This window comes from Crinia signifera, chromosome 5 (assembly GCF_055691185.1).
Source record: "Crinia signifera chromosome 5, ASM5569118v1, whole genome shotgun sequence".
In the NCBI taxonomy this organism is placed as follows: domain Eukaryota; kingdom Metazoa; phylum Chordata; class Amphibia; order Anura; family Myobatrachidae; genus Crinia; species Crinia signifera.
Window position 1 is genome coordinate 166,872,438 of NC_139221.1, and position 16,031 is coordinate 166,888,468.

Sequence of the window (16,031 nt, forward strand, 5' to 3'; positions counted from 1 at the left end):
GCACCATTAATCATTGTCACATTGGCAGATAGTTGAAGCTGCAGCACTACCCCCACGCACAAAAAACCTTTAGCTAAAAGAAAAAAAAAATATATATATATATATATATATATATATATATATATATATATATATATATATATATATATATATATATATATATATATATATCCGCTGCCTGGGTGTCACTCTTGACTCCTCCCTCTCCTTTGCACCCCACATCCAAGCCCTGGCCCATTCTTGCCGGTTCCAGTTACGCAACATTGCTCGCATCAGGCCCTTTCTCTCACAGAGTGCAACTAAGCTGATCATCCACTCATTGGTCATCTCACGGCTTGACTATTGTAATGCTCTTCTCACTGGCCTTGCTCAATCCCAACTAGCTCCTCTCCAATCTGTCCTCAATGCTGCAGCCAGGCTTATCTTCCTCTCCCGCCGCTCTAACTCTGCTACTCCCCTTCAACAAAATCTGCACTGGCTTCCATTCCCCTACAGAATCCTCTTCAAACATCTCACACTCACATACAGGGCCATCTCTAATTCCATTGCTCCATATATCTCTAACCTCATCTCCATTCATACACCCTCCCGCCCTCTACGGTCAGCTGACGACTGTCGTCTCTCCTCCACCCTGATCACTGCTTCCCATGCTAGAGTACAGGACTTTGCCCGTGCTGCACCCCTTCAGTGGAACGCACTCCCTCACTCCATTAGACTCTCCCCGACCTTGCAAAGCTTCAAACGGGCACTGAAAACTTACCTATTCATCAAAGCGTACCCTTCCACTGCATAAACCAGCTGGTTCTCCGACCCCTTGCCTGTTTACATCCTGCTATCTAACCACCACCCCCTCGCTTGCACCTCTTGTAATCTCTCTATCTAACCACCACCCCCTCGCTTGCACCTCTTGTAATCTGTCTGTCTCCCCTTCCTACTAGATTGTAAGCTCCTCCGAGTAGGGCCCTCTTCCCTCCTGTTGTCAAAGCCCACTTCTCTTCACATTTCACTCACAGCTCTCCTTTACTCCAACACTCAGTGACCATCTTCGTCTGCATACTCATCTCCATCATTGGCCTCAAGCCTCTAGTTGTATGTTGATTGGGTCCTCACTACTTACATTTAAGCTGTAATGTGTATTGAACTGTGGTGCTCTTTATTTGTACTGTATTTTTGTTATTTATTCAATGTTATGCCAAGTTTTGTCTCCCTGTATTGTTCCTTTGTACGGCGCTGCGAAACACTTGTGGCGCCTTATAAATAAAATTATAATAATAATAATAATAATAATAATAATAATAATAATAATAATAATAAATACATGCCAACCACAGGGGGCCCCTACCTAGCTTTAATCTGGCCCTGGCTGGAGCAAGCAACTGGAGAGCAGTTCGCAAAAAAGGTTGGCTCAGAAGGCACAGGTGATTGGACCAAACATGGCTACCCCCATGTTAGGATTTGAAGGGAAAAAAATAGTTTGCGTCAAACATGCTTGTGGCCTGTACCAATGGCGGAGGCGTGGGAAGCCAAGACTGATGTTAGACATGATGCTGTATAGCCAAAGGGAGAGTGGCGCCGGGTGACTGTCAGACTGAGGAACTGGGCAGGGAACGCAGACAGCACTGATGACTACCGGACTTGGAGTGAACTGAAAGTCTGGTCAGACACTTTATTATTTATTTATTTATTTATTAACAGTTTCTTATATAGCGCATACATATTACGCAGCGCTTTACAGAGAGAATATTTGAACATTCACAGTCCCTGCCCCAGTGGAGCTTACAATCTATATTACCTACCACATGTACATGCACACACAGACATTCTAGGGTTAATTTTGTTGGAAGCCAATTGACCTATCTGTATATTTTTGGATTGTGGGAGGAAACCGGAGTACCCGGAGTAAACCCACGCAAGCACGGGGAGAATATACAAACTCCGCACAGTTAGAGCCATGTTGGGGATTGAACCCATGACCTCAGCGCTGTGAGGCAGTAATGCTAACCATTACACCATCCGTGCTGCACTTTAGCGGTAAGAACATCTGTTGAATAACTCAGATTGTGACAGGCAGCAACTAAAGAATTTTTCAAAACACATCAAACTGAATAGTTTGATAAAGGTCCATCTAAAAATCATCTGGAATACGAGGCGGCTCTCTAAGGCACCTGAAGACTAAACTAAGGACCTATTTCAGCCGGCTCCCCCAGTCTGCTAAGCATTATTGTGCACCGTATACAACCTACTGGGGTACGCAACACTAAGAGAGGGACCTCACTTTTTTGTCTGGCCAGTTATATCAGGACTGGTAACGTTATCACTAATTTTTACTCTATATATTTTTATTTTTTACTTTAACGTGCTACCAGTTACTAACATGCATGCTTTCTGCTAAGGAAAAGGAAATTGTTGCTTAACACCTATTGCGAGGCACCTTAATAACAAAACTGAGCTGCAAACGGTGTCATTTTGCCTTTTTTATGCTTAGGTGTGGTTATATTATTGTATAATTTATTGATTCATTCATTTCTTATATTTTTAATGTTCACTGGCCAGTGATTCGCGTATAGAAAATAAATCTAATTAGGTAGTCTCTAGCGCAGTTTTTTTATATTTGTTGTTTTGCTACTTTTTCAAAACACAGCTCATTCTGGTGCACAAATGGATGTCATTGACCAAATTAGCTATAGAGTAGTTACTAACCTGTAGACAAAAGTCTCGAATAACTTGACATGCCCAAAGACAATGGTATAGGTCCACATTTGTAGCTGGTAAAATTTAATGAACCCCCCATCACAAATCTCCTTTGAGAATATAGGAAGCCCTATGTAGTATTTTCTTTAAACAAGAAAGTATAGGAAGAATAGGGTAACAGTGTACATGCCTTAGCATGAAGCTAATGTAAATGGGTCGCTAATACATTGGAGTGTTGAGACATCCAAGGAGTGAGACTTCAGGTATGAATTAAATATGGAGACAGGTTTAAATGGCTCTTGTTGTAAGGGATAAGCATTGCAACAAAGTATATTTACTAATGTGAGGGTTTTTTTAGAAGTAAATGTTACCTATAGCAACCAGATTCTAACTTATCTTCTAAGATTCTAGATTCTAGATAAATAATGCTGCTTTCAGACCGCATAACTGGCTTTGACCCTGTATTTGAAAGCGTTTCCAAAAACGGGTCTGCCAGGTAAAACCCCTTTCACACCGCATCTCTTAAACGGTATATTACCATTTAAGTGCCGGGGTTTTTTTTACACTGGCAGACCCGTTTTTGGAAACTTTCCAAATACAGGGTCAAAGCCAGTCCAGTCTTCAGCGCCCCCCCCCGGGTTAACATCCCCCCCTAGGGTAAACATCACCTCCCCCCCACGGGGAGGCAGTGCTGTGAATATTTAATGAGCGCTCATTAAATATTCACTGCACTGAATTTAGGACCCAGCTCATTGGCTGAGTCCTAAATACCGTTTCAGACCCGATTTTGATGCCAAAATACCGGGTCTGAAACGGGTAGGACCCTCCATTTTAACAGTTTTACAAAAACAGCTTTTGTAAACGGTAAAGTGGTTCTGCACCTTTCAGACCGCACAGATTACCGTTTTAAAACGGTTAAAAAATCAGCAAAATACCGGTTTTTAAGTGCGGTCTGAAAGGGGCATTAGTAAACTCTGATTGGTTGCTATGGGAACTTCTAAAAAAACTCACTTTAGTAAATATGCCCTAGAGTGAATTATGGGTTATTCCAATCGGAGATCGAGAATGTCCGTACAACAGAGCTAATATAGTAAAATCGCTAATTGGAATGTCATTAATGTGAAAAGTCCCTTAGTGGAGTTATTGACAAAACAACCGTACCCATATGTTGCCAGAACTCCACGTGTTAAAATGGATATATCCACAGTGCCCAATCACAGTGTGTGAGAAAGATAATGAGGTCTCCACATCATGAAAATTTTCTTTTCAAGACACATTAGCATATAAGTCTGTCGCACATCCAATCCTTAAAATAATAATTTGATTTATCTTTATATAAAGGGGACTCAAGGCGCTTAATAAAATAAATGTAATACAGTACAGGAACAATGAAATACATAAAAGCTTTTCATAAACATACACACTGGGTGTGTTTGAGCTTTAAGCAGCTCGGTTTTACCATTTGAGCGGCTCTCAGTTCAAATGCTGCCCAGTGTGTGTAGGCCAGCGATGAGTGCTGATGCATGCTCCGCCATCATCGCTGCTCACCTGTTGGTATTACCAACAGATAAGCTACGGGGTGGAGGGCCTTCCATAGCATCCTGCTATGAAAAGTCATACATCCACTGTAAAAATTGCTGGCAAGGAGGAAAATTCCTCAGTGTGTGTATGCACTGAGCGATTTTCAGGCTAGCGATTGTCACATCATAGCCATATAAAGGCTGGGCAAAATTGCTCAGTGTGTATGCATCTTTAAAGGAATTAAGGAAATACTTGAGTAAACAGGAAGTCTTGAGTCTGTTTTTGAAGGATTCTAGAGTGGTAGCCTCTAGAACTGTGTGGGGAAGTAAGTTCCATAGAGTCAGAGACGCATGGCTAAAAGCGCGACCCCCAGATAAATTACTGGAGATTATTGGTACTGCTAACAGTCCTTCATCTATAGGATGCAGTAATCAGGTGGGACAGTATGGATTCAGAAGCTGCTTTAGGTACATTGGGCTTTGAAACTCGGTAAATTAGTTCATCTTGAAGATGATTCACCATTTTATAGGCAGCTATTGAATTGAGTAGAGAATGGGAGTTATGTGGCTAGAACAGGGCTGGTAGGTTAACAACCTGGCATCTGTGTTTTGTACCAGCTGTAAAGAGTGCAATTCTTTTGCTGGGAGACCAAGTTAAAGGGTATTGCAGTATTCTAATCGAGATGATACAAATGCATGTATAACTTTTGGCAGAGATCCTCGCTATGTTCCTCATATGAAAGAAAGCGGTTTAGATTGTGGCTTATACCTGACGTTTAAGTGTCGAGCCACCATCCAGTACAATGCCAAGATTCCACACATGATCAGCGTTTTGTAATTATGTACCCCCAAGTGTCAGTCCAGTTGGATGTCTATGCTGCAGTCTTGTCCTTTGAAGTTGAGGCCCTATCATAAGGACCTCTGTTTTATCAGGATTCAGTCCCAACCAACTGGCATCCACTCCTGGAGCTCAGCTAGACAGTCATTTAGGGTTGTTATTGGGTGCTCAGTGCCCGGAGCAAAGGATAAGTACAGTTGTGTGTCATCTGCATTACAGTGGTAAACCAGGCCATGGCACCTAATTATTTCACCCAGTGGCAGCATGTACACTGCAAAAAGCATGGGCAATAGAATAGAACATTGTGGGACATCACATGCCAGTGGCACTGATGAAGAGGAGTATATTTCAGATGACTCTCTGACCTGCCAGTGAGAAATAATTTGAACCAGCTTAGTACTGTGTCATCCAGTTCAGTCATTTTTCAGGTGCTCAGTCAGCAGCCCATGGTCTACAGCCTTGATGGCTAACCTTGACACTACAGCTGTTGTTGGACTACACATCCCAGCATGCCTTTCATCAGATTTAACATGGTCAAATAGCAAAACTGAAGCAGAGCATGCTGGGATGTGTAGTTTAAAAACAGCTGGAGTGTCAAGGTTAGCCATCAAGGGTCTACAGCAGTGGTTCCCAACCCTGGTCCTCAAGTACCCCCAACAGTGCACGTTTTCCAGGTATCCACACAGAATCACAAGTGACATAATTAGCTCCACCTGTGGCTCTTAAAATTTGTCTGAAGAATGAGTGCACCTGCTGGGGGACTTGGAAAACGTGCACTGTTGTGGGTACTTGAGGACCAGGGTTGAGAACCACTGGTCTACAGTATCAAATGCTGCAGAGAGATCCAAAAGGACCTCTGTCTCTTGCCATCAGAAGATCATTTAGCACATATACCAGGGTTGTTGCAGCACTAGGTCTTCTCCTCAATCCTGATTGGAACGGATCATACATAACATTGGTTATCAGGCGAGTTTCCAGTTGATTTGCAAACGCTTTCTTAATAACCTTTCCTAGAAAATGTTTACATAAATACTGAAAAATGGCAGCATAGGAGGCCCTTTATATTTTAACAATGTTGCAGTTGCACATCTATATATGTCAATATGAAACAAGAATGTAAGCCTTACTTAAAAATATAAAAACATTAACAGCTTTCAAATATACTGGCAAAAATAATAAATGTATTATAGCAGGGAATAGATCAATTGAAAGAACTTCTAAATACTACTATCCAAATCTTTATATATAAAAACATACATACAATCATTAAGTCTTTTAATATCATCAATGACACTGTCAAAATTATTGGTTTAATGAATTCCAACACACACACACCTGAAAAAACTCAAACATTGCAACAGGGGCATTCAACATCCGGTCATGCAGTTGCTGTGAAACTACATATACCGGCATGCCCCAATAGTAAATATAGCTTCCTTACAGGGTAACAAGTACCTGACATTTATTTGTAGCAGACAAACCATGTTCAATTCATCTGTCAACTCCATGTGACATTTAGCAAGCAATCTTTAGCTGTGTAACTTGGTTATATGGACAAACTGCAGAATTCAAAGGAATAACCACTGTGAGCAAATACAGTAAGTCCTGGTGAGCTGGCCTCCGCAGCATTCACTGTTACTATACCACATACACAAACCTGCTTTAACCCTGTGCAAGAAGATTTTGTGTCTAGATAGGAAACAGTTACATGAGCCTGGTTGTAGGGACTCAAATAATATTGAGATTTCCGGTCTTTAAAACATGCTGACCACAACATGTGAATATATGCATTTCATAGCTTAAGCTTTAGTTTCGTTTACAAAAAAAAAAAAAAAAAAAGGTACTTTTTTCCCCTAGCACGGCGCCCACGATTTTGATCTTATTACATCTTATAGAATCGCATGCAATATAGATGCATGCGATGTGATGTGATTTTTAATTTTACAAGCACCCTCATGGGTGCTTTCAATGTTAAATGCACTCACCTTGGCAACACCACCCCCAACCCGAAGTGTGGCGAGGCCCGCGAGGGGACACAGATTACTTTACATGTATTACGTGTCCCCTCACGGGGATCGTATTCCGCGGCCGCTCGCCACACTATCTAAAATCAACTCGATGTGGATAGTGGGGGGTATAAAAAAGGTCGGAGGACGCGTACCGCCACGCTTCGGGTTGGCGTTGATAGTGGGGGTGGCGTTGACAATGGGGGTGCATTTAACATTATAAGCACCCATCAGGGTGCTTGTACAATTACAAATCGCATCGCATGCCATTTGGTGTCATGCAATGCTATGCGATATTTCATTGTACAAGCACTCCTGTTAATTTAACATGAATATCGCATACCACTAAGTATGGTATACGATGGGCGCCGTGCTAGGAAACAAGTACCAAAAAAAAAAAAACACGACATTTAAACTAAATTTTAGCAATGAGGTAATAAATAAATGTCCTAGTCAGGACTGCACTATAGGACAAAGGTTTTTCAATACATAAACAATTAGGGAGATCTTCTAGAGTTGAAATAAGACAATAATGCTGTTATTTTAGGGAAGAAAATCATAGAAATAATTTATAAAAAAGGACAAATTCAACTAGAAACATTTGTCAAACTTAGTTCTCTAGATTAAAAACCCTGTAAGAAAACTGAGTGTGGCATTTTTTTGGCACTTCCTTTCTCAACATTACGCATGTTTAAAGCTGGATTTGTAAGTTCTCTTTTCCAGTTGCCACACCACATGATTCATGACTAAAACACTTGTAAAGACATATGGTAAAGTTCTACAGCTTTACCACACCACATAGCAGGGAAATATACAATGTTGCAAAATGGGGGATGTATTTGAAATATATAGATTAAAAATAAATATGAGTATTATTATTTAGATCCAGAACCACAAAGACACTAAATGAAAACAAAAACAGTTACATCTATATAGCCCTCTTCCATACTGAATAAGAGCAGCTTGCTGCATCATGCAATCACTTATACTATTAGCAATAAAAAATATACCCAAATTAAACAATTACCTTTTAAAAATGTTACCATGTTCAACTTGATTTACATTTACACCCATGGAGCGGTCATAACAGACAACTAACAAAAAAAAAAAAAAACACACACAACTCAACAAAATGGCACAAATATTTACGGTTGCCATTTTTCAAACATATATCACTTATACAATAAGTAAAATGTCACTGACACCAAATACACTTCTATAACAGGCTCTTGTAAACCATATTGATAATGGCTTTACGAGTGTTACATAGACTGTTAAACACATAGCAGCAATAAAACCATAAATTATGCTTTACAGTAACCACTCAAGAGTTCCAGACCAGGAAAGTAAAGGGCTAAAGTCAGGAACCGGTGGCAGGGCACAGGTAGTGCTGCACCCATAGTACACTCTGTATATACAGCATACAAGAACCTTGTGGACCTTTAAAAGAACAAAAGGTACACACATACACTCTACCCCAGAGACAGGAAACATCATCACCTCAGCAATGCCCCTGGCCAACACACAAATAAGGGCTACGTACCCGGCAGTAGCTAGCAGGGGGCAGCTGAGCACATCGCTGGCTATACAGCAATAATAACCATGTTAAGTTTAGCTGTGTCGGGGTCAAGGCTGAGATTAGCGCTGGTGGCACCGCACAGCCCCGCTACAGTCAGCCTGCCTGAGAGCCTCCAGATAAGCGGGCACAGCAGCAGCACCAGGGACAGGACTGAGGGCACCAACCGCAGCGCCGGTACAAGGAAACCTCACCCAGCGGTGCCAGGGCTTCTCTGCACGCTCACCTGTCACTGTGCCCGCGGTTCCGCCATGCTCCGTGCCGCCCCGGTCACTCCGGACACACTCACCGCGCTCTCCCGTTGACGGCCATATGCACACGGAGACGCCGGGGTACACACGATCGTTCCCCGAATAACTAGAGCGTTCGCCTAATTCTCCTGCTCCTTCCCGTCCCCTTGTACGGAGCGCCCCGCAGGACACACAACCTCCGCCCGCCCTAGCAACGCATCACACATATAGAAGAATCACCCGCTCATCACACAGTCACACCCGCCTACAAGGGGCGTGGCCTGAGCGCCGGCCCTAACGTCACAGTTGCTCCCGCAAGACCCAGAGCAGCGGGGGAGCGGTCTAATGACGTAACATGTACCGGGATCGCCTCGTCACACGGATCATCATGTTTAGTCACAGGGCGGCACAGGGCATGGTGATTTGTATAGATCACGACGCGTAACCTGTGTATGTGTACCCGGCATTGGTGACAGCGTCGTTATATAGAGTCATACCCAGTGATGAAGTGTATATACTATAGAAGTGTATATAGTATTTTCTGCAGGCTGCTGTGACACGTACCGTTGCTTACTGTATGCGGGATGCAGATGCAAGAAAGGCTAGTGAAGCATGAACAGAGTCATAGAAAATTGCCTGCACCTGGGGGCAACAGGGCCATTTTTAAGGAGCCACTTTTTCACTTATGTAGAAACGAACAGGAGTTTAACAGAACACAATGCTTATTAGTGATTCAGACCACAAACCCCACTGCTTTCTGCAGCGACTGCAGCATACCTCCCGACTGTCCAGATTTGGCAGGACAGTCCTGTTTAAAAGCAGTGTCTAACATGCTGGCTGCAGTTTCCCAAAAGGGAGAGAGGGCAGTCTGCTGCGTCCCTGCTAAACTTATGCTATTCGACTGATATAATTTCCAAAATCATACTGCTATTCTAATATCCCCCTTACCAAATCATACATGCAGACAAGATCTGGGATGGAATCATTGGCCACAGTTTTATTTACATGACCTTATTTACATTTGCAGGGTAAGGACAGAGAATGGTGGGCAAGGCACAAAACCCTTAGTGATGGAGCAGAGTTTAGGAGGCCCCCTTTTCGCCATCTGCTTGCTTAGGGTAGCACAGTGGTAAGTGGTAATATCTCACCACAACTGCTTTTCATGGCTTTCAATAGGACCATAGGTGTCGTGGGAGGGGGGTTAGTAAGGGGCGTTTCACAGCCCCCCACAAATTTATATATGTATATGCACACTGCTCAAAAAAATGTAATTCCAAGTCAATCACAATCCTGTGAAATCAAACTGTCCACGAGGAAGCAACACTGATTGACAATCAATTTTGCATGCTGCTGTGCAAATGGAATAGACAACAGGTGGAAATTAAAAATATTTTTTCTCGATTTAACAGCGCTAAAATAAGGCCGCTGCTGGGTCGCTAACCAGGAGCACCACTCCTATAGATACAAGCAAGCAGAAAATATAGAGTAGCTTCCCAGCGCTGGTCTATGTCTTCTAAATATTATTCTCCCATAAATTCTGGATCTGTTTCTGGGGTGTGTTGCTCATGGGACCACACTGACCTTGGTGTTGGTCCCTATATGCAAAACAAGGTTTCTTTCAGAACGCTCCTCAGACCAGATCCTTCTATCTTCTAGTAGGGAGGGAGAGGTGGTAAACCAATATAACTGACCTGATATTGATTCCCTATATACACATCATGGTATCTTTTATGGCTCCAAAACCTTCTGTTAGCTCCTCTATCCACACTCAATGAATTAGAAAAACCATACTGACCTGGCACCAGTGCCCTATGTTCATATCAGGGTTTCTTTACTATGTCCCAGGATTCGAAGCCAACACCAAACGTCAGAGATTTCCAAATGTTGAATGGTTTATTAAAACATGGTATATGGTTTTGGAGCCATAAAAGATACCATGATGTGTATATAGGGAATCAATATCAGGTCAGTTATATTGGTTTACCACCTCTCCCTCCCTACTAGAAGATAGAAGGATCTGGTCTGAGGAGCGTTCTGAAAGAAACCTTGTTTTGCATATAGGGACCAACACCAAGGTCAGTGTGGTCCCATGAGCAACACACCCCAGAAACAGATCCAGAATTTATGGGAGAATAATATTTAGAAGACATAGACCAGCGCTGGGAAGCTACTCTATATTTTCTGCTAACAGGTGGAAATTATAGGCATTCAAATTCTCTCTGCACATTTTACATCTGCCCCCCTGCAGTGCACATGGTTTTGTCCATCTAAGAGGGAATTTGTCAGAAAGAGTGAACCAAAATAACCGCCAAAGTCTGGAGACGCCAAGGAGAATGCCTACAACATCCTCCAGCAGGCTTGGCAGTGGGTCAGTAATGGTGTGGGGTGCCATTTCTTTGGGGGGCCGCACAGCTATCCATGTGCTCGCCAGAGGTAGCCTTACTGCCATTAGGTACGGAGATAAGATCCTCAGACCCCTTGTGAGACCATATGCTGGTGCGTTTGGCCCTGGGTTCCTCCTAATGCAAGACAATGCTCAACCTCATGTGGCTGGAGTGTGTCAGCAGTTCCTGCAAGACAAAGGCATTGATGCTATGGCCTGGCCCGCCCATTCCCCAGACCTGATACCAATTGAGCACATCTGGGACATAATGTCTCGTTCCATCCACCAACGCCACGTTGCACCACAGACTGTCCAGGAGTTGGCGGATGCTTTAGTCCAGGTCTGGGAGGCGATCCCTCAGGAGATTATCAGCCACCTCATCAGGAGCATGCCCAGGCATTGTAGGGAGGTCGTACAGGTACGTGGAGGCCACACACACTACTGAGCCTCATTTTAACTTGTTTTAAGGACATTACAAAGTTGGATCAGCCTGTTGTGTGTTTTTCTACTTTAATTTTGAGTGTGACTCAAATCCAGACCTCCATGGGTTAATAAATTTGATTTCCATTGATTATTTTAGTGGGATTTTGTTGTCAGCACATTCCACTATGTAAAGAACAAAGTATTTAATAAGAATATTTAATTCATTCAGATCTAGGATGTGTTATGTTAGTGTTCCCTTTATATTTTTGAGCAGTGTATATTTGAGAGGTGTAAGTAGGTTGAGGTGCCATGCTGACACCATCTAGGGTTACCACAGGCAGTGTCAAAATGGAGTTAATCCCCTTTCTGGCTTTTTTTACCTCCTCTCTCCCAAAATACCTTCTCTGCATCCTGCACCCAGCTAAACCTATGCAGTGTGTGTAGTGATGGCTATCAACAATCATTGGTACCATTGGTTTATGGCTGATGGTGGAAATACAGATCATTTTCTGCAATCGAAGGTGGGTGTCAGCCTGATGGCTATTGTTCATTAATGTGCTAGGAACAGACAGACCTGCCCACAGTACTCACTAGCTTACTAGTGCTGCCGTTGCATGCTTACAGTCTTCTCAAGAGTAGCGCATTAACAATAGTGCAAGGAAAGAGAAACCAACCACCTCTGCTGCATGTGAGCCCATGTCCATCTCATCCACCACAACAGAGCCAGCTAATACATCCATCATTGGGAGAGGTACCACTAGCCATTCCTAAGTGTGTGACTATTTACTGAGGGCTTGCCGCTCCTATTCGACCAGCCCTGCACCCTTCTCACTTTAAACTTCATATGTTAAACCCTAAGCACCTCCCCTCCCCCATGCTGTGTTATGCATGATAGTGTAAATTCTGTGAGCTACCTATAGTATATGGATACCAGGCTTATAACGCACATCTGGTATGTCAATGCAGCAGGAGGCATTTGGTGTAAATCGACCCTCCAGCCTGCTTCCGTGGTCTGCTATTGCCTTATGAGGGACCATCGGATCTACAGTCATCTGAGTAACTTTGAGGTTTTCCACCGCCGAGGTCAGTTCATCTGCTTTCTCAGACACTGACTTCTGCACTCACACAAGGTGACAGATCTCTATGTTGAGGAATTCACCAGGTCGCTTCCTGTCTCCCAAATGCCTTGAGCTTTTCCGTCAGGCTGGGGATTAGATGACACGGAGTCATTCTGGTTGGCTAGCTAAAAAACGTCTGTTCGCTGCTTAGTGAGCCTTTAAACGCCACCATCCAAATGCCCGCCCCCCTGCCGTGCGAATGCCTGCCACCTAGCGTATATACCCGCCACACTGCGAATGGATGTTTTGCATAAACATCCATTTGCAGTATAGCTTGTGGGCCTGAAATCATTTGATAGCTGCTGAACATCGACTGGTTTCTCTAGTGCTCGCAAATCTAAGTCATTCTCTGCCGACTTAGATTTGCAGCGTCCTGCTCCTAGGACTAAGCGGGTGGCTGACATCGTGTGACTTCAGCTGCCCGCCCCCGGCAGGCAGATTTCCACCTGCGTTCACATGGGGATGACCATCGTTTTCCTGGGCACACCCAGTGTTTTGGGTACACCCAGGAAACGCAGGCATTTTTAATGGATATTATGAGGACCTCTCAACGTTGGCACCCAAAGGGTTCATTATAAGAGTGGCTACAAATTGGAATACTAAACATACTATATATTTATAAATAATGTTAATATAATAATATTCTAATAATGGTGAAGTGTTTTCATAGGGTTAGTTTTTTAAAGCATAATGTATTTGTAAATAATAATAAAATACTTTATCCTGATCCAGATCCCTCTATACTTAGCAGCAATTTGCAGACTCACTAAGTTTTGTGAAAAGACCGCTAAAGTTATATGGCCTGAGCAAATTTTATCAAATGTGTATAATAATGTTTTTTGGGGGTAGAAATCAGTGAATATCACCAACTTCTGTTTATAGGAGGCGCAGCTACACCCAGGACAATAATCACAATTTCTGTATGTTCAAAACATAATATATTTATTTTCCATAAATGTCATAAAAAAACAGTTTATCGAAGTGCACTTCTAACACAATAAAATAGACATACAAGACAAACTACATATAACAAAATCAATGTAGAACCATTATGAGGCTATATTTAGTATAATGAGGCTTTGGTAATTAAGGCTTTTTCAATTCATATGAGGCAATGGATAATAGTTACCAGTCCCGCATTAGAGAGTAAATATCTCCTGTGGCCATGTAGATGTAATTTTGAGGATGTTCCTTCCTGGTGTGCTTTAGGCAGTCTTTCTGTATGGGGTATAGATGCCCCCTTTGCTTGCTTTCAGCTGGACTCCACACTCCCAGGCTCAGATGTTACTCAGGTCCACAGTACAAATACAGTCTCTGTTAGCCCAATGCAAGATGGATTGTAGTTATCAGCGTTGTTTGGCAACCTTTTTGAGGCTTACATATGCGTTTCTCCGCCTCTAGTGCGTCAGCGGCTTCCTCAGATAAGTCGCTGACGTACTAGAGGCGGAGAAACGCGTATGTAAACCTCAAAAAGGTTGCCAAACACCGCTGATAACTACAATCCATCTTGCATTGGGCTAACAGAGACTGTATTTGTACTGTGGACCGGAGTAACATCTGAGCCTGGGAGTGTCACACATTGTCACACCCCCCCAGACGTGTATAATAATGCTTCTCTAATAATGTGTTCATCTTTTAATCCCAACAAAATATACCGGTAATTCGTCCTCTGTATATCAATATGCTGCTTTCTGTTGCTATCATTGGGAGCTAATCAAAACATGTCCATTTTCATATCCTAAGTAGGGGAAATCCAATTAGGGGTTAGGACAGTGATGGCTAACCTTGACACTCCAGCTGTTGTTGAACTACACATCCTAGCATGCCCTGCTACAGATTTACTATTTGGTCATGCTAAAATTAATGCAGGGCATGCTGGGATGTGTAGTTCAACAACAGCTGGAGTGTCAAGGTTAGCCATCACTGGGTTAGGAGCTGGCATTGCACCAGGTTGATCCCGAAGGTCAGCCACATCTCTGAGGTCACGCCCTCTATCTGTAAAGCCACTCTTTTTTTTGTGGGTGCATGGTATTTCCAAACACATAAGGTGTCACCTAAGGTAATGACTCCACTGACTCGGCCCACACACACTGGGCGACTTTGATCTGAAAGTCATTAAAAACAGCAGATTTGAGCGGCTTTCAGCTCAAAGCCGCCCAGTGTGTATGGCCTGGTGGTGAGCGCTGCTGCGCGCTCCCGCAACATCGTGGGGAAAGCCGCTCATCTGCTGGTAATACCAGCAGATGAGCGGCTTTCAGGACAGCTTTCCATAGCACTCCGCTATGCAATGCCGTCCTCCTCCCCTCCGTCGGCGCCGGGCAGGGAGAAAGCCGCTCAATGTATATGCACTGAGCGGCTTTCCCCGCAGCGATGACAGCGGTCATCGCTGTCCATACATGCTGGGCATATTCGCCCAGTGTGTATGGACCTTAAGCACAGGATAAACATCAATCTTTTAACTGCATTCATCTTTCTAAAATACACAGAGTCCCATTACTCTGCCACAATCTTTTACAAATGTGCTCTTTATTACTATTAGGCCCATACAAACTGGGCATCTTTGAGCTGAAACAGCTCAGTCTTGTCGTTTGATCTTTCAGCTCTAAAGCCACCCAGTGTGTATGGGCAGGTGATGATCGGTGACTGAGCACTGATGGGCTCTCCTGCATTATCCCCAGGGGCAGCTGTTCGTCTGCTGCGGACTAACCAACTTTCCATAGCCTCCTCTTAAGGAAAGCCGTTCAGAGCCGTGCAAACCGCTGGTTAGGGGTGAAATTGCTCAGTTTGTATGCACTGAGCGATTTGCAGCCCATCGATTTCAGCGATCATCGCTGTCTATACACGTTGGGCAAAATTACTCAGTGTGTATGGATTTTGAGAACTCTGGCCAGTCAATTTTCAGTTTTGCCTGTTACTTTTGCAGAATTGACTTTATAATCTGCATTTTTCCATTGCCTGTATATGCAGTTGCTGCATGCTTTGGTGATATTGCATGAAGAAACAAATACTTGTGTAACATGTTTGTAGAACTATACATTACTGTATATCTATGTTAAGTAATACAAATGAAGATACTTTTTATTTTCCTTTTGTATATATTGCACTAAAGCAGTTATTTTAATTAAGGAAAACGTATGAGTTAAATGTTTTTCCTTACAAATAATGAAACTAGGTTTTTATGTAAATTGTATAATAACAAGTTTAAAAAGTTGGGATTCAAAATAGTTCTGAAGCTAGAGTCTACTT

General features: G+C 43.0%; 1 protein-coding gene across 3 annotated transcripts in view; it reads right to left on the reverse strand.

The window, feature by feature from the left end:
- Positions 1–9,154, reverse strand: part of GALNT1 (polypeptide N-acetylgalactosaminyltransferase 1) — a 205,261-nt gene extending 196,107 nt beyond the window's left edge. The window contains exon 1 of one of the 3 annotated variants that reach the window (XM_083188257.1): positions 8,921–9,154. The gene's annotated coding sequence lies outside the window, so the exon portion shown is untranslated. Of the gene's footprint in view, positions 1–8,598; positions 8,798–8,857 lie in introns of those variants that run through there. The other 2 variants (XM_083188256.1, XM_083188258.1) reach the window with 2 other exon arrangements.
- Positions 9,155–16,031: the final 6,877 nt, after the last annotated feature.